The sequence below is a fragment of the Balaenoptera physalus genome, assembly GCF_965194825.1.
Source record: "Balaenoptera physalus genome assembly, chromosome: 17".
NCBI lineage: Eukaryota > Metazoa > Chordata > Mammalia > Artiodactyla > Balaenopteridae > Balaenoptera > Balaenoptera physalus.
In genome coordinates, this window is record NC_138895.1 from 73,453,685 (window position 1) to 73,472,361 (window position 18,677).

The window sequence follows — 18,677 nt, forward strand, 5'->3', positions numbered from 1 at the left end:
GGGTGTCTAACCATCATTGCAAAATTCTCATCCTTCCCCCGTCTTCCCATTTGTGATCTTCTCCATCTTCATTAATGGCAGTGCCATCTTTTCAGCTGCTCAGGCTACAACCTTGGAGTCGGTCAACCTTAGACTTCCCTTGCTCCCCCATCATATCCAGGCCATCAGTAAAATATACCCAGACTAGTTCCTCCTCTCACTCCCCACCGCCCCTACCTTGGTGCCAGCCATCATATTTCTTGCCCGCATGATTGCGACAGCTCTTGATGTCCTCCCTGCCTCTGCCCTTGCCCCTCTACGATCCATGCTCGAAACAGCCCAGGGTGACCCTTTGGGATAGAAGCCAGAGCATAAGCCTTCTCTGCTTCCACTGCCTTCCCCCACAGGTCCCCATCCTATTCAGAGTAGCAGCCATGGTCCTTATAATAGTGGTCTACGAGGTCCGTGTGATCCAGCGCTGCTGCCTCAGTCATATTCTTTTTTTTTTTTTTCATTAATTTATTTATTTGTTTTTATTTTTGGCTGTATTGGGTCTTCACTGCTGTGCATGGGCTTTCCCTAGTTGTGGCGAGCGGGGGCTACTCTTCATTGCAGTGTGTGGGCTTCTCATTGTCTCATTATGGTTTCTCTTGTTGCAGAGCATGGGCTCTAGGCGTGCAGGCTTCAGTAGTTGTGGCACGTGGGCTCAGTAGTTGTGGCTTGCGGGCTCTAGAGCTCAGGCTCAGTAGTTGTGGCACACGGGCTCAGTTGCTCAGCAGTCATGTGGGATCTTCCCAGGCTAGGGCTCGAACCCGTGTCCCCTGCATTGGCAGGCGGATTCTTAACCACTGTGCCACCAGGGAAGCCCCTGCCCCAGTCATATTCTATTTCCTTCCATCTAGCTCATCCCACCATGCCGTCCTGTCCCATCGTCTCGCAGACACCCCAGCAGCTCTGCCTCGGGATTCTGCAGCGGCTGTCTCTCTCCCCATCCTCACTGCTCTCTCCGGGTCCTCAATGCTCACCTCCTCCGCACCTGTGCTCCGACGTCTCCATCCGCGAGACCTGCCCCGGCCGCTGTATTTAACACCCAAACTCCCCCACGCTCTGCAGTGCTCGTTCTTCGCTTTCCTAGCTGGATTTTCCTCTGTTGCTCTCGGCAGCCTTTAATGTGCCTTACGATTGTCTGAGTTGATCCATTAGTTTCCCCGATCCCACTAGAAAGTCAGCTGCCTGGAACAGCATCTGTGACATGGTAGGCACTCAGTAAATACTCGTGGAATAAATACCAAAGACAGCCCGCACAGAAAATAAACCTTGATTTCAAGCATAAACCTTTTGGTCTATATGATATATATATATATATATATATATATATATATATATATATATATATATATATATATATATATATATATATATATATATATAAAGTGATAAGACATATGTGTTTTATATATTAATATATGCTTGAAATTTTCAATAAATGCTATAAATATAGCATATATATCAAGATATACATTATATATATATGTGTGTATATATATATATATGGCATATATCTCTCTCAAAGGCCAAAATATATTTTTTTTATATATAGCCAAGGTGCCGTAATTTTTGCAAAGGAGGACACTTTCTCATTTTCTGGTTTCCCCGGCTGCCTGTCAGGATGCACTCAGGCAGCAACTGTGCAGTAAACGGGACAATTTTAGCCTCTGGTTTTCCAGAGCAGAGAGCACATCATTGCCAGAAGGTTTCTGCCTCACATCTGGTTCTCCAGAGTGGCAGGCCAGTCACAGGTGTGGTGCATCAGACTATGCAAACACCAGTGGCCGTGACTCCCTGCCTGCGGCGTGTCAGCCGCTTTCAGGCCCCATCCAGCATGAGCTGGAAAAGGTGTGCCTTTCTCAGAGAGTGAAAAGCTCCTCCCTGTCTCCTAGGACCGTAGGATGTGGCTCCATCCCACTTTCCAGTTCACCAGGACCGCTTTCCCTCCCCTCACTGTGCTCTAGACACGCTGGCCTCTTCGTGCCCCCAAAGGCGCCATCTCCTGCCCATCCGGCTCCATCTCCTGCCCATCCGGCTCCATCTCCAGCTCAGGGCTCTCGTGGCTGCTCACACACCTGTGTTGCTCCCTGTATTCCACAGAGCTGAGTCACCCCCACGAGACAGTTTCCAGTCGTAGCCTGTGAATGTGACCTTATTGGGAAACAGGGTCTTTGCTGGTGTGATCCAGTTCAGGTGAGGTCGTCCTGGTTGGGGTGGCCTCCACCCAACGACCAGTGTCCTGATAAGAAAGGCACAGACACACAGGGGAGAAGGCCATGTGAAGATGGAGGCAGAGATTGGAGTGATGCTTCTACAAGCCATGGAATGTCAAAGATTGCGGGCAGGACCACCAGAGGCTAGAAGAGGAGAGGAAGGATCTTACCCTACAAGTTTCAGGGGGAGCATGGCCCTTCTGTGCCCTTGATTTCAGACTTCTCGCCTCTAGAACTGTGGAAGACTACATTTCTATTGTTTTAAGCCACTCGGTTAGTGGTACTTTGTGACAGCAGCCCTGGGAAGCCCATACCCAGCCCTTTCATCCTTTGCTTCTCAACCTAGATGCTACCTTTTTGAAGGGCCTGCCTGGACTCCCAACCACAACTCTGGTTAGATACTTGTAACACCTTTTACTTTTTCTCTACCCGGTGCTTATTACCCTGTGCGATTCTCTTTTAGAAACCTCCCCGATAGAATGTCTATGCTCTGGGGCGTCCGTGTTGTTCACTGCATGTCCTTAGTCTCTGTGTCCAGGGAGAATCTTCCACACTTACAGATTTTCTTCATTTAAATCCATCTGTGTCATAAGATCCCCAGTCAGAAAGTTGCCCTGGGTGTTTCCCCTGGAAATCCTCAGTGTACAATTATTCAAATTGAGTTGCTTAACCAATGTCACTCCTCAGTTGCAGTAGACACCAGAGAGATGTGAGAACCTTTGAGAACTTTCCAAGCCAGGGTCCATTCTTACTGTTTAGCCTGAATGTGTTTTCCTGCTAAGAACATGAACCAGAAATGAGTTTTACCAACGGGTTAGCAAAACCTTAAATAGAAAAGAAACTCCAAAAATGTCAGTTCTCTCACACTCCCTCTCCTCCTCAACTTCCCCTCCCCACCTGCTATAACCAGGACCTCCCAGTCTTGGCTCCTGGGTCAGGACGAATGGTGGACCTCTCCAAATTCTGCTGTGTTTTCTCTCCTTGGCTTTTTAGATGGAGATGTCGGCTGGGTGCTTTTAAGTCCTTTTATTTATGCATTTATTTTTTTCCCCAGTGCATATAAAAGTCATGTTTACACCATACTGTAGTTTACCAAGTGTGCAGTAGCGTTATTTTCCTCCAAAATGCAAGTTAGTTCAAAAAATACGTCACTGCCAAAAAATGAAATGCCCAGACAACTACAATAGTAATATCGAAGATCATTGATCACAGATCACCATAACAAATATAATAATAACGATGAAGTTTGAAATATTGCAAGAATTCCCAAAATGTGACACAGAGACATGAAGTGAGCAAATGCTGCTGAAAAAATGGTGCTGATAGACTTTTAAGTCCTTTTAGAATTGACATCTCCCCTGAGACTCGTCTGTCACGTGTATGTAGGTTTGGACTCTGACAGATACAGAATGGCCTTTATTGAGCACCTACTATGTGCCAGCTTTCAAACTAGGCAGTTTTACCCTCTGTAGCTTCTTTTTCGTTTAATCTGTTCCAGAGATCTTCATTCACTATGAAGTGATCTCAGTTCAGCGACATTTTACTGAGGAGAGCACTGAAACTCAGAGAGGTTAAGTAATTTGCCTAAGGTCACACAGCCACTAAGTGGTAGAGCCCTTTTCAGATCTAGGTCTGTCTGACTTAAAAAGTAGTGGGGTTTTTTTAAGCTAACTTTTGCAACTGTAAAAAGCAACCCTAACTAGAAATTGCCTTATTAGTAGCAAGGGGCTTTATTTTATAAGAATTTCACTGTGCCTGGGACTGCTTTGTCAGTGGTTATCAAGTAGTAGCCTGTTGGCGGGGGTTTTGACTGTTGGATTTATGGACCCCGGACCCTTGGTATGTGCTCAGGACATCCTACAGACCCGGCAAGCACTCCAGCCAGGGGTTATCTGCTCCTGGGACTGTGCTTTCTGACTCTGGGACATCAGGCTAGCCACATCTCTGCTCCAGCCTCAGTGTCCCCGATCATAAAATCAGGACTCAGATTCAATAATCTTTATGCTGCTGTCCTGCCCTGATGATCTAGGATTTTAGCATCATGAGGCTACAACACCCAATTCTTTCATACCCCTCAAACTCAAGCCTTCCAATTATATCTAGAGCACGTGGCCTACACCAAAACTTCCAAGGCATCGTGCAAGTCCCTTCTGCCAGAGGCCCAACTCTCACCGTCTCTCCTCATCTCCTTAGCTCACTTCCTGTCCTCTCCTGGAGTCAGTACTGCTGAGGGCCCTGGGGTAACTGTCTTAACGTCTCTGAGCTCCCATGTCCTCTCTGAAATGATCTCAAATGAGTATAAACCCCTACCTCATTGGCTCATTGTGAGGCGTACCTGAAATGGAACAATAACCTTTGTTCACTTTCCAGGGACCTTGAACTATGCCGAGTCTTGACCTAGAAGCACATATTCTGGATGTGTTCAAATCTTGGCCGCACCTCTTACCCACTTACCCGCTGTGTGGAGCTGGGCAAGTCGCTTTACTTCTCTGTGCCTCAGCTTCTTCTTTGGTAAAGTGGGAACAATACCAACCTACCCATCGGCTTGTTATGAGGGTGAAATGAGTTCCTACTTGTAGAGCACATAAAATAGTGTGGAGCGCATGGCAAGTGCTGTTATAAAAGTTACCAATTCCTTTTTTTTTTTAATTTTTAATTTATTTTTGGCTACATTGGGTCTTTGTTGCTGCACGTGGGCTTTCTCTCGTTGTGGCGAGCGGGGGCTACTCTTCGTTGCAGTGCGCGGGCTTCTCATTGCAGTGGCTTCTCTTGTTGCTGAACATGGGCTCTAGGTGCGTGGGCTTCAGTAGTTGTGGCATGCAGGTTCAGTAGTTGTGGCTCGCAGGCTCTAAGGCGCAGGCTCAGTAGTTGCGGCGCACGGGCTTAGTTGCTCCACGGCATGTGGGATCTTCCCGGATCAGGGCTCAAACCCGTGTCCCCTGCACTGGCAGGTGGATTCTCAACCTTTGCGCCACCAGGGAAGTCTCAAGAGTTAACAATTCTTGTTAGGTCATCTAATTCTCAAATCAGCCTAATGTAGGGGGTCCTGGTGTTATCCTCATTTTATAAATAGGGAAGATCAGTAACTTGGCTAAGCCCTGAACCCATGCTGTCTGGCAGGGTCTTAATCTTAAGCTATACTGACACAGAGATGAGAGAGGTCGACGTTTGGAGTTTGAAGGTCTGCCAGAGCCATCTTGAAATTCTCAATAAATTTTATCTTCGAATGTGTGCTTTGTAAGTGAAGTCCTGCCCCAGTCACCTTCTCACCCCCCAAGATGGGTTCCTGGCTGCCCCATCCCTTGCCCTGGCCAAACCCGGCAGCTGCCCTCTGCTCCTGGTGGGGACCTGGGCACGGGGAGGGGCCCGGTGGTCGGGCAGAGCTGTGGGCGTCTACGAGGGGCTGCGCTCCCCTGCAAGTACCCCCGGCCTGAGGGCACAGGACATGAACTAGCAAATAAAAACCCCACAGCAGATAAAGACAGAGATCGCAGAATAAAGTAAAAAGCTTTTCTTTTTGAATAAGAGGCCTTGCATTTTCATTTTGCACCTGGTGGACCTTGCTAGTTACGCAGCCGGCCCTGGGTACGTAGCAAGTCATGGGTGGAAATGAAATGGTAGCTCCTTTCCCCTTCAAAACAACAACAACGGTAGCAACAAATGCATATTCCGGGTTCAGTAATTCAGGGCAGTTTGTTCTGACTTTTGATCCACAGGTAGAGACAAAGTCTTTTCATGAAGGCCTCAAAAGGGGGCACTTTTGCCGCTTCCCACAAAGATGGCTTCCCCAAAGCTTCCTAAGCCCTTAGTGTGATTTGCATCCAGAGTATGGGCTGTTTTCCAGCCAGCAGCCCTGTTTGGTAGGGGATGATAGGAAAATCTTATTTTTTCCTCCTTCTGTTGCTGTAATTCCCCATGCAGAGTGTTCTCTTTAAAAGATGCTGTGGGCAACTACTTTAAGCAAATATGGGCACCTCTGTGGCTTGCAAGGCTGGAGCCAGGCCTTGGAGGTCCGGAAGGTGGACCACACGGCCTGGGCATGGAGGCCCTGCCGACGGTCTCAGCAACTCTCAATGCCACCCTCGGGACTCCTGGGAGGCAACTCAGGCCACAGCGCTAGAAGAGGGAGGAATCTCCGAGCTATGGGGCGGGAGAGCTCCTGGTCTGGTCTGTCTCATGTCTAACAGATGAGGACCACTGGGGACAGAGCCAGCAGCAACTCCGGGCGATTCCAGGGCCACTGCGGATGGGCGTCCAGTGAGAGGCCTCAGATTAGAGTACAGCAGTCAATGTGCTCTGCTGGGAGTGACGTCTCCTTGCTTGGGTACAGGCCCACATCCACCATATCGTGAGGATGGAACAGTCCAGGAAGAGTGAGGGATGCAGGAAGATCCTGCTAGGGGAGGCCAGTAAGGGGGAAAGTTGGCCTGGGATTGGATGGGAGTTTGGGGGACAGCTGGGCCTCAGCCAGTTTCCTTACCTTGGATACTGTTCTGTCTTCAAGAGCCCGCTGCCTAAGCAGCTGGGCCAAACTCGTTTCCACAGCTGCCTTGGGCATCTCTGAAACCCTGGATGTAACAGTGTGGGCTGTGGACCCACTGAGGCATCTGTGCATCTTTATTGTTAGTAAGCCTGTTCTCACCACTCCCCCAAAGGTACCCTTTCTGTCCGCCCCGCTGCTTCTAAGAAGAGCATCTTCAGCCAGCAAAACACTCCTTTTCTGTTTCTCTGTTCACGGGAGAAAGAAAGGAAGAGTGGGGAGCTGGGCACAAAAGACTTAGCCCATGGTGCCTTTTTGTGAGTTTTGCCATGTCTCAGATGGGGTTCTCAGGTCAGAATCCAGATGAGCACGTTGAACTCCCAACATACAGTTGAATAATTTATATGCTTTTTACTTGTTTTTACCGTTTTCTGATAGTAGTTGACCTTTACTGAGTCCTGTCTCTCAACTTGGCCCCCTTGCTGAGCTTTCTACACACATGGTCCCTTTCCAATTGTATTGACATTTAATTTACATACAGCAAAATGCAAAGATCTTTAAGTATAGATTTTGGTGAGTTTTGATAAATGTATACACCCATGTACTCATCACCCCAATACAGGAATATAGGATGTTTCCATCACTCCAGAACGTTTCCTGGGCCTTTTTTCACTCACCCTCCTTCCCCACCTGTACACGAAGGCGGCCACTGCTCTGATTTCTGTCACCGCAGATTCGTTTCTCTCTTCTAGAACTTACGAATGGAAGTTTACAGCAAAATGCAAAGATCTTTAAGTATAGATTTTGGTGAGTTTTGATAAATGTATACACCCATGTACGCGTCACCCCAATACAGGAATATAGGATGTTTCCATCACTCCAGAACGTTTCCTGGGCCTTTTTTCACTCACCCTCCTTCCCCACCTGTACACGAAGGCGGCCACTGCTCTGATTTCTGTCACCGCAGATTCGTTTCTCTCTTCTAGAACTTACGAATGGAAGTTTTGCTTTTTCATGTCTGTCTTCTTTTACTCCATGTAGTATTTATGGCATTCATCCAGGAATACCAGTAGCTGTTCCTTTTTATTACTATCTAATATTCCGTTGCCTGGATATTCCGCACTCCGTTTATCCTTTGATCTATTGACAGACATTTTTTCAATTTTTTGGTGATTATGAATAAGCCTGCTATGTGCTTTCACATGCAAGCCTTTTTATAGACATGTGTCTTGGGGAAATACCTAGGAGTGGAATCATTGGGTCATATGCTAAGTGTATTTTTAACTTTATAAGCAACTGCCAAACTGTTTTTCCAAGTGGTCATGTCAGCTTTTTACTCCCACCATGAGTGTATGAGAGTTCCAATTGCTCCCCATCCTCACCAACACTTGATATTGACAGTCTTTTTCATTTTGGCCATTCTAGTGGGTGTGAAATGGTATCTCATCATTGTGATTTGCATTTCCCTGATGACTAATGACATTGCACACCTTTTCATGTAGTTATTGTATATATCTTCTTTTGCGAAGCGTCTGTTTATGTCTTTCCCGCATCTGGGGAAGGGTCTTGTTTGTCTTAGCGCGTTGCAAGAGTTCTTAACACGTTCTAGATACAAGTCCTTTGTCAGATATGTGTGCTGCAAATATTTTCTTCTATCTGTGCCTATACTATCCCTTTTAACCTTCCCAGGAAACCTAGGAAGTGGATATCATCTCCACTTTGTTTTACAGAGGCAAAAACTGAAGCACAGAGAGGCTAAGTGAAATACCCAAAGTCACACAGCTACTCAGTAGCCGAGTGGGAATGCAGACCCACTTGTGTGTGACTCAGAGCATTGACATCCAGAAAATTCCAGGGAGAATCTGTCCATACACTAAGCCTTGTATCTCCCTGGCAGCCTGGGTATGCCAGTGCCTGGGCTGGGTTATTTCAGTTCACACTCGCTCCCTCTGCCTTGCAAATACCAGACCATCCTGGGAAGTAGCCGGCTCCCAGAACTCAGCTGGGAGCACTGTCTTCTCGAGAGGATGCCGTGGGGCTTTGAGCTGCTCTGATGAAAGACAAACTGCGGGTATTTTTACGGGTCTCTGAGGATGCTGGCAGGATTACCTCGTGCCAGGAATAACAATGAGGGGCCTAGGCGAGCTCACTGCCGGCCCTGCTCTGGGAGACATCACTGGAGGAGGCGAGCCAGGCGGTGGGAAGGGAAGGGGGCCTGCGGGTGGGAGGGCAGGGCTGGGTTGTTTATCCACAGCTGTCTCCAAGGAGGGCTGCTGGATCACCCCAGGGACTCTGAGCCGGGGAAGGGGTCCCTGTGGTAGTCAGAGCAAAAGGCTGGGAGGTGTGTGAGAGTGGGAACCACAGCCATGCCAGTCATCAACATGCTAGTCAGAATAGCGAGCCTTTATTGAGGACCCCTGTGTGCCAGGCACTGTGTTTGCATTTTGCGTCCCCATTAGGTGCCAGATATGGTGTAGGTGTTTTGCACTTACTAGCTTAATGCTCATAATAACCCCATGAGATACGTATTATTAAAATGCCCACAGGAGGAAACTGAGGTTCAGGGAGGTTGAGTAATTTGCCTAACGTCACATCGTTTGTAAGCGGTTGCGGTTTGCATAGAGGTTTAGCTAATTCTAAAGCCCAGTCACTTAAATGCTCTGCTGCCTTTCTGTTCACAAACTTGTGTCAAATTCCTATTTGGGTCAAGAAGCACTACACAGGGTGACTTGACCAGGGGAATATAATGTTGAATAAGACCCATCCCTGTCTTTGGGCCGTGTGGTTAGTTGAATGGTGGCCCCCCCAGAAGATATGTCCACATCCCAGAATCTACGAATGTGAGCTCATCTGGCAAAATAGGTTTGGCAGAGGTAATTAAGTTAAGGATCTTGAGATCATCCTGGGTTATCTGGGTGGTCCTAAATCCAATGACAAGTGTCCTTACAAGAGACAGAAGGGAAGACAGAAGAGGAGAAGACCATGTGAGGATGGAGCAGAGACTGGAGTTGTGCAGCAACAAGCCAAGGGATGCCTGGAGCCTCCAGGCACTGCAAGAGGCAAAGAATTCTCCCTGTGGGCCTTGAAGGAAGGTTCATCAGGCCCGACTTACTAGGTCCAGCCCAGACACTGGAGGGGATTATTCAAGGGCTTGGATCCTGGGAGTCGCGATCACTGGGGGCCATCGTAGAGGATGCCTCTCACGGTGCCAGAAGGCAGGACTCCCACCTACTATTTGTGCGGCTCCCCCAAGTCATCTGGCTCCTGACTGTACGTGGAACGTGTGTGGGCTCCTGAGCTGGATTCTTTATACATATCACACCACGTAGTAACATTGAACCCTCACCTGAATTCAGCAAGGGGAGGCGTTCTCACCCCCATTTGACAGAGGGGGTAACTGAGGCTCAAAAGATGAAGGCCACACAGTAGCATATAGAGTAAACCAGTGGTTCTTGACTTTGGCTGCATCAAAATCCCCAAAGAGAGTTTCTGGGCTCCATGCACAGAACTTTTCATGTAGTAGGTCTAGCATGGAGCTGGAGAGTTTGCATTTCAGAGAAGTTCTCAGGTGAAGCTGATGCTGGAGGTCTGTGGACCACACTTTTAGAAGCACTGGAGAATCAATGTTGCAGGGACAGGGGAACCCTGGAATGTTAGTGAATTAACAAATAAAATGTATTTCTTGCTCAAGTTGCAGTCCTGTTGGGGTTAGTTGGCTCTCCTCCATCCACGCACTGTTTGGAGCATGTGGTCCCCAGAGTTGCCATGGAAGAAGAAAGAAGGCAAGAGGGTCTTGTAAGATATTTTAAAGGGTGAGGTCTGGAAGTGACTTTCCTGCCTTCTGCTCACACCCCCATTGGCCAACACTCAGTCACGTGGCCCCAAACAACTGCAAGGGAGGCTGGGAAATGTAGTCTTCCTCAGGAGGCGGTGATGGTGCGATGAACATGCAGGTGGTCAGAGCCAGGCTAGGACTTGATCTCAGGCTCTTTCCCCCTTCATCTTTTGCTTTTTCAAGTGCCCTCAGTGGACTTTCTCATATTAGCCAGATTCAAGGGACTTTTTTTTCCTGTAAAAACTGAAAAAAGAGAAGAGGAAAGAAACGTTTCTTGGGTCCATCAGTGCATTCGGTTGCCAGCAGCCTTGTCTTCTATGGGGCCCAGGTGCTCAGCTGAACAACTGCCGAGCACTTTGAAAGTTTGTAGCATTTCTGTAGGGGTTTCTTGCATGAGTTTCATTTCTACCATCTTAAGCAACGCAGGGTCACCCTCTCCAGCATTGGAGGAGCCCTCTGGCTACTGCTTCTTCAAGGCCTAAAGCCTGAACTCAGGGCCACAGACAAGCTCCAAGTGGAAAATATGCCGTTCCTGCCTCTCCCCACCCTGCTCCTCCAGACTGTTCCAAACGCCTCCAACACCTGCAGGTTCCAGTTTTCGTGCTTTTGGATACACGGTGACATCTGCCTGAATGTGCTCTCTTCCCTCCAGACTCAACTCAAGTGACACCAGCTCCACGAAGCCTTCATTGGTTAGTCAAATGAACATTCAACTTGCCCTCATTTTGGAGCAGAGGTGGGGGAGACAGGCCTCTTTGTCTATGCCTGTGGTCCAGCACTTGCCATGGCCTGTGCAGACTCTAAAGGCTTTTGCCCGTGCCTGTTTCTCCTCGCGGAATGTGAGGTGTTTAAGAGCAAAGACCACGTGGCCTCCTTTCCTGGCTTCTTCATTACCTGCAAGACTGAGGTCAAAAGACTTCCTGTGAAATGCAAAACCCTCCCCAAGATCCAGAGGTGAAGAGTGAAGACTCTGGCATGGGTTGGAATCCCAGCTCTGCCACTTGTGCAAATTTGGGCAAATTCTTAGCTTCGCTGGACTTCAGTTTTCCCATCGGTACAGTTGGGCTAATAATGTTGTGCGTATTCCATGAAATAATATGACTAAAGCCCTTTGAACAGTGCCAAGCGCATGGGAAGCTGTCGAGAAATGCCAACTATCTCTCTGTTATCATCATTACTCTTGGTATTACCCTCTCAACCTTGGCACACACCAGCCACAGCAACTTACTTCCTTGCTGACAGTTTTGGTGATTTTGCACGTCTCTCTGCTTTTGCACTTGCTTTTTCAGCTTGGATGTCCCTGTCTCTCACCTATTCATTCATTCATTTACCAAAGTTTTTGCTGAGCTCCCAACTACTCACACTGGAAACTCATCTCAGTCAGCCCTTCCTGGCCAGTCCCACTGGATTTACCACTCCTGTTTCGAAGTCTGTTTACTTTTTCTGTATCTCTGTGACTAACCTGAGAGCAGGGGGAAAAAAAAAGTCCTTTTCCCCACTGGATTTAACTGCTCTGAATCCAGGTCCTAATATCATGGGTGGCACGTAGTAGGAGCTTAATAAATATCTGTTGAATGAATACATGAATGTTGATCATCTCCAAATCTGGCCCCAATGCCAGAGAATGCAATAACTTGGCATCAGGCATAGCAGGGAGATCTGCAAAGCTTGGGCATTGGGAGGTCCTTCAGGAAGATGAAATCAGCAGCCGTGGAACAGCAGCCTGAGCTGGAATCTCTTTCCTTTAGGTACCAGGGGCTTAGCATCTCCAGAGGTGGGGTGGGGATGGGCAGATCCCATGTGACATTCTGTTTCCAGTGGATCTGGGCTTTTAAAATGATGATTAATATTATTATTAATGATATTTCCTGATACAAGGAGAGAGGGCATCCTTTACAAGCACAGGGCTTGCTTCATGGAAAGCACCCAAAGTATGTTTGAATGGTGAATGTTGGTCCAGTCTACAGAGCACATCCAGTTGACAACTATGGAGTTGACAACTATGTATTGATTGCCTTTTAGGGGTCAGGTGCTGCTCTGGGTGCAGGGGATGGGGGGTGGGAGTTCTGCAGTAAACAAAATACAGAAGACCTCTGCCTTGGGGAGCTCACATTCTAGAGGGAACAAGGAACTGAGCTAAACTATTAGCTTGAATTTTCTCTCTCCTCCAGAGGTGGCCAGCTGCCCTCCCCCCCCCAACCCCCAGAATTTTCCTCTTCTTTTGTAGAGCAGTGGTTCTCAACTAGGGGGTGAGTTTGCACCCCAGAAGATATTTGACAATGTCTGGAGATAGTTTTGTTTACCATGAGCTAGGTGTGTCTGTGTTACTAGCATCTAGGAGATAGACGTTGAAGATGCCACCCAGCATCCTACCATGCACAAGACAGCCCCACAAGAAAGACTCTTACAGCCTGCAATGCCAGCAGCCCGACGTGGAGAGAGAAGGGGCTTCTTAGCCAGTGACTACATTTCCCAGCTTCCTGTGAGGCTGGGTGTGGCCACGTGACTGGTTCTCACCAATGGTGTGTGAACAGGAGTGCTGTGCCCACACCCAGGTGCAGAGCTTTTAATAAGTGGACGGACCTCCTTCCGCTTCCTCAGGTTGGAGGAAGAGAACAACAAGGTCCCAGGTGACAACGGAGCCACCTGGGGCCCTAAATCGCCACGTGGGGAAAGCTGTCTAGCCATCAAAGACGCTCTCCTTGGACCGTCATGGGAATAAGAAATAAACTGCAGTGTTTTAACCCTATGCATATCTGGGTCTCTCAGTGATAGCAATTTAACCTACCCTAACTTCTGTAGTCTTGACAATGGTTTTTCAATGCGAAGAATAGCCAACATTTATTGAGCACACAATATGAGGCAGACACTAAGCTCTTTAAATGTAAGATCCCATTTTGTCATCATACCAACCCTATGAAATAGGTACTATCATTATCCTTTTTTTTACAGATAAAGAAACAAAAGTTCAAGGAGGTGAGCAGGGCACTTAAGTACCAAATGGAAGTTTTATGCCAGATCCCAGTTTCAACCACTGAAAACCAGTTCCTTTCTCCATCCTTAATATCTCTTCATTTGAGCATCATCTCCCGGCAGGGTCACCGTAACTGTTCTCTCTTTGGTCCCTCTGCCTCCATTTTGGACACTGCAGGTAGGCTGAGTTTTTGAAAACCAAATCTGAACCTGCTTCTTTCCTGCCCAGCTTCCTTCATTGACTCCCCATTGCCCTCAGGATAAAGTATGCCCTCCGTGCCAGGGCAGAACGGTCCCCCTGTGGCCTCCCCCAGCTTCCTCTGCTAACTTTATCATCTCTTGCTGCTTCTCCTTTAGGCCATACACCCTGGGCTTTGGCTGTACTGCAAGAGGAAAGGATTATTCTTTTTCCAAAATTATTCTTGCTCTGCAGAGGGAATCACAGTTAAAGTAACAAGCTTCCCCTGTGTATTCTTAAGAGTTCAAGCAAGGATTGTTTGACCATCTCCTGGGAACACTGTTGAAAGGATTCTTATATTGGGTGGGAGGTTCATTCCAACCAGCCATTGCTACGGTTCTGCAAAACACAGCTAATTGCATAATGTAAAATGAACCCAGTTTTTCAACTTCGTCCAGCTCTCAGATTCTATTTGTTCTATTAAAGACCGTATTGACTTTGGAGAGTAATTTGGCAGTCTTACACTATAGCAACTTTACTCCTAACTATACTCCCCAGAGAACTCTCATGTGCAAAGGAGTAAGGTAGGATTTATAATGCAAAAAACTGCTAAACTAAATGTCCATCCACAGGAGAATGGACAAAATAAACTCCTACAAGGAGTATGATGGAGGAGTGAAAATAAGTAAACTAGAGCTACGTGTGGCAAATACAGATGAATCTCAGAAACGTAATGTTAAGCATAAAAAGCACTTTGAAGAAGGATAGAGTAGAGTGTGATGTCATAAATAATGTTATATATTGTGCCAGTTGGGGTCCCAGCAGGAAACAAAAGGCACACTTGGAATTCTAAAGAGAAGGAAAGGAAAGAATCATTTATAGAGGTGGCAGGTGTGATAGATTGTTTCATGGCCACAAATTCCTTGCATCCCATTACGTATTCTTCCTTTGCTGCTCCTTTCATCCAGGTGAAAGGAATTATTTTCCATCCCTTTTAATCTGGGCTGGTTTTGTGACTTGTTTGAACGAATAGATTATGGCAAAACTGACTTGGAGTGAATTCCAGAGGCCTTACAATTTCTGCCTTCACCCTTTTGGAATGCTTCAGATATCATGAAAAGAAGCCCACACTAGCCTCCTGGAGGCCTCCTGGAGAGAAAGACCCAACCACCAGCCAACAGCAACCACCAGGTACCTGAGTGAGACCATCCGGGACCAGCCAGCCCCCAGGTGAACATCAGTTGGTTACAAATGTATCAGTGAGTTCCAGCCATGACCACTGTGAGCAGAAAATCTTCCTAGCTGAGCCCTGCTCAAATCACCAACCCACAGAATTATGAATTAAAGAACTGGTTAATGTTTCAAGCCGGTAAGTTGTAGGGTGGTTTGTTATGAGCGTACAATCAACCTTGAAGAGTTAAGGAACCAAGAAGTACTGAGGCCTCTAGGAACTACCAAGGTGGGAGTTTCCAAAGCAGTGCAGCAGTGTTTGCTACAGGAATGCAGTGGGGGGCTGGAGCCTCATCAGGGGGCCACCTCAGAACCCCAGAACCACAGCAGAGATGGAGTTGGGGAGAAGTGAGTACTCCAATCTCTCTCTCTTCCTCCCTCCCGTCTCCTTCCAGGCCCTCCTGCTGGCTGAGCCTGGTCAGAGACCAGAAAGCAAGGGAGACCGGGAGATGCCATTTTTGGGGGTCAGCCCCCTCGGGCACAGCGAATGGATCTGGGTGGGACTGGGGGCAAACGGAGAATATACCAGGCCGTGGTTGCTCCCGAACAGCAGACTGTAAGGACTGCTGTTCTCGTTTAAGGGAATGAGAAACCGCGTATCAGGAGAGAGGTTATCTCTGGGGAAAGAGGGATTTCTACCTTGAAGAAAGTAGGGAGTGCTTTCATATATATGTTTCCATATATGCTCCACGTGGGAGGGAAGGAAAGGCATTTTAGGCAGGCTCACTGCACCTGACCCTCCACCACGCTCTTTCACAGAAGCCGTATATAAACTAGGTGTGCAGAACCACCCCGTGAGAGTGTGGGGTAAATTACCTCTTCTTCCCAGATAAGAGGGTCGGAGGGTGAGGAGCGACCCCCGGCCCTGTTGCTCGGTACAAGGGCTGTTGAGTTTCAGATTTAAGTCTGTCCACCTCCAGCACCTTTGTCTGGATGAAAGACCCTCCCTGGTGTCGTGGCAGGTACATATGTTTTGCCCATATCTCTCTGTTCCTTCTTCCGTTTCTCCCTTCTTTTTTTTTTTTACATCTTTATTGGAGTATAATTGCTTTACACTGTTGTGTTAGTTTCTTCTGTATAACAAAGTGAATCAGCTATATGTATACATATGTCCCCATATCTCCTCCCTCTTGCGTCTCCCTCCCTCCCATCCTCCCTATCCCAGCCCTCTAGGTGGTCACAGAGCACCGAGCTGATCTCCCTGTGCTATGCAGCTGCTTCCCACTAGCTATCTATTTTACATTTGGTAGTGTATATATGTCCATGCCACTCTCTCACTTCGTCCCAGCTTACCCTTCCCTTCTTTTCTTTTCAGTTGGAGGAAGAGATAAAATGATCCCAGAATATTATTTGTCTAAAAGGAATGTTTAAGATAAAATAGGGTATGTGAGGCCTGCCATTAATCGTCCCCACAGCACCTGGCCTAGGTGGGAGCCGGGATCTATGGTGATGGATAGGAATGTTTTTCGAATTCAGCTGTCAAAGCCCGGCAATCATCCCTGCCTCCTGGGTGGAAAATTTACAGTCTTCCTCTTTAGTGGCATCTTAAGACATACAGGCACTTTTGTTTCCATGGAGAACCCACTCTTCCCTCTAAGGTAAATTGCCCGCTTGCCTACCCTTCCTCCCGTCTTTCCCTCTTTCTCTCTATTTCTCCCTTTCCTTCTCTTTCTCCTTCACTTGCTCCTCAATTTCCTCTACCCTCTCCTCCTTCCACTGAGCTTCCTGCCAGCAGCAGGGCGGAATGATAGCCTTTATTCTCCCCGCAGGGGAGGGCAGCGCGTGTCCTTCCCTGAGGCTCCCGTGGAGAGGTTCTCGGAAGCCTCTGGGGCTGAGAAGTTTCACCCTAGATCTTTGGATTGTTGTCTTCCTAAGAGCTTATTTTGCAAAGAGCTCGGAGCCGCGGAGCAAGGCTGGCCCCAGGTCGCGGGAGGCTGTTGCCGGGGCCCCGGGCGTCTCCCTTCATCTCAGTTTCTTCACCTGCAAATTCATCTCAGTTTCTTCACTTGCAAAGTGAGACTCCGTCTCCCCAGACTCACCATGAAAAAATGCTGGTGAGGGTGGCGAATAGATTCCTTCCTGTTGGTCACCCAGGTCACTCCGCTGACACCTCTGCCTTTTGGCCCTGAAGTTTATTTATTAACAGCCTTCAAAGGGGGACGGGGGCCTCCTGGGAGTGGAGCCCTAGGAGGCCGAGAGCCGTGGGTTCGGGCAGGTGGGGCACTCTGGGGCTGCCTTTGCAGTTTCTGGGGAGTTTCGGAAATGCCAGTAACCATCAAGAGCGGTGCCTGTGTGTTTGGAACCAAAGAGGAAGATAAAGCTAGTCTCCGAGCGTGTGCCTCTTGCCTGTAAGGAGCTCTAAATATGTGCCTCTGAGTGTGTTTGTACAGTGTGAAGGCGGCTCTGTGCACACGCATGAGCACACCTACATGTGCCTGTGTCTGTGTGTGTGTGTCATGTGTGAACGGACAGTATGAAGGTGAGTCTGTGCATACACACGAGAGTCTGCGTGCATGTACACGTGTATAGTGTGAAGGCAGGTCTGTGTACACATAAGCACCACTACGTGTGCACGTGGCAGTGGTGTGTGCGTGTGTGCACGTGCACCCTCCCCGTGGGCGGGCCTCAGGCTGTCCGATCAAGAGCCACCACTTATTTTGCATCCGGCTGGAGGGTCCAGTTACAGAATATGAATCCTTAACGCATAGTTAGAATGTTCAGATGTGCAGCTGAGTGGATGAGGTTGGTTTGGGAGGCTCGGTGCCCCAAACAGAAGCCCCTCTATCCCCACACTGCCTGCGTGGGAGTGAGGTCTTCGCCTGAGAGCAGATCTGTGTCCCTGTGGCCTCGTTTTGCTCTGGGATGGGACTTGGTGGCAGGGAACTCAAGCTCAGGTGTTCATGCATTTCCAGAATTTGTCTGATTTTAATCAGGATTTCGTTAGGAGTAACCGCATGTGTGTGTGTGTGCTTGGCTCCAGCTAAATATGTGGTGATGCTTCTTTCCTTTTATCCTTCCTCCCCCGCGCCTTCCCTCTCCCTCTCCCTCCCACACATACTGTGCATCTTCTCTTTGCCAGGCCCTGTTCCACGGGCTAAGGATGCAAAGATGATTCAGAAATAGTCCCCATCGTGAGAAACAAGCAGTGTGTTTAGGGGAAAAGGTAAGCAAGCTGCAGTGACAGAACATAGCCGTGGAGGGGACACAGGGCATTCTGGGGGCACAGACGGGAGCCCCTAGTCTCTCAGGGACCCCATGAAAGGCTTCCAGGATACAGCGATGCTTGAACTAGATCTAGAAAGTGGAGGAATTCACCAGCTTTTTAAGAATAGCTGCTATTGTTTGCAGGAGATGGTACTTTGGGGCACAGGACAGAGTCATCCACTCATGTTTGGAGGACTCTAAGAGGTCATAGGGTCTTTGTTAAAAACGATTGGTCTGTGATACAGCTTTGTACTAGAAAGATCATGCAATGGGATGGCAAGCAATGCAGGGCAAGCAAGGATTAGAAGACGAGCCCTCTTTACTTCTTCTATTTGCCAGTTTAGACTTCCGAAGGAGGAAGGAATGAGTGTGAAGAAGGGAATGAGCACTTACTGAGCACCTACTGTGTGTCAGGCGCCTCTTGTCTCATTTTGTACTCACCGACAGCTCTGTAGGTAGTAGGTTGGTTAACCCCACTGTACAGCTGGGGAGACTGAGACTCAGGTCTCAGACCAGGCAAAGAACAGGACTTTGAAT

At 48.1% G+C, this 18,677-nt stretch overlaps 1 protein-coding gene across 6 annotated transcripts in view; it reads left to right on the top strand.

The window, feature by feature from the left end:
• LOC309647105 (uncharacterized protein) overlaps nt 1-18,677 on the top strand; it is a 408,982-nt gene that overhangs the window by 257,266 nt on the left and 133,039 nt on the right. For 3 of the 6 annotated variants that reach the window (XM_082434106.1, XM_082434108.1, XM_082434107.1), the window contains 2 exons: nt 13,508-13,706; nt 14,815-14,936. The exons of 1 other annotated variant lie outside the window; for it this stretch is intronic. The gene's annotated coding sequence lies outside the window, so the exon portion shown is untranslated. The remainder of the gene's footprint in view (nt 1-13,507; nt 13,707-14,814; nt 14,937-18,677) is intronic. 2 more of the 6 variants (XM_082434109.1, XM_082434110.1) reach the window with 2 other exon arrangements.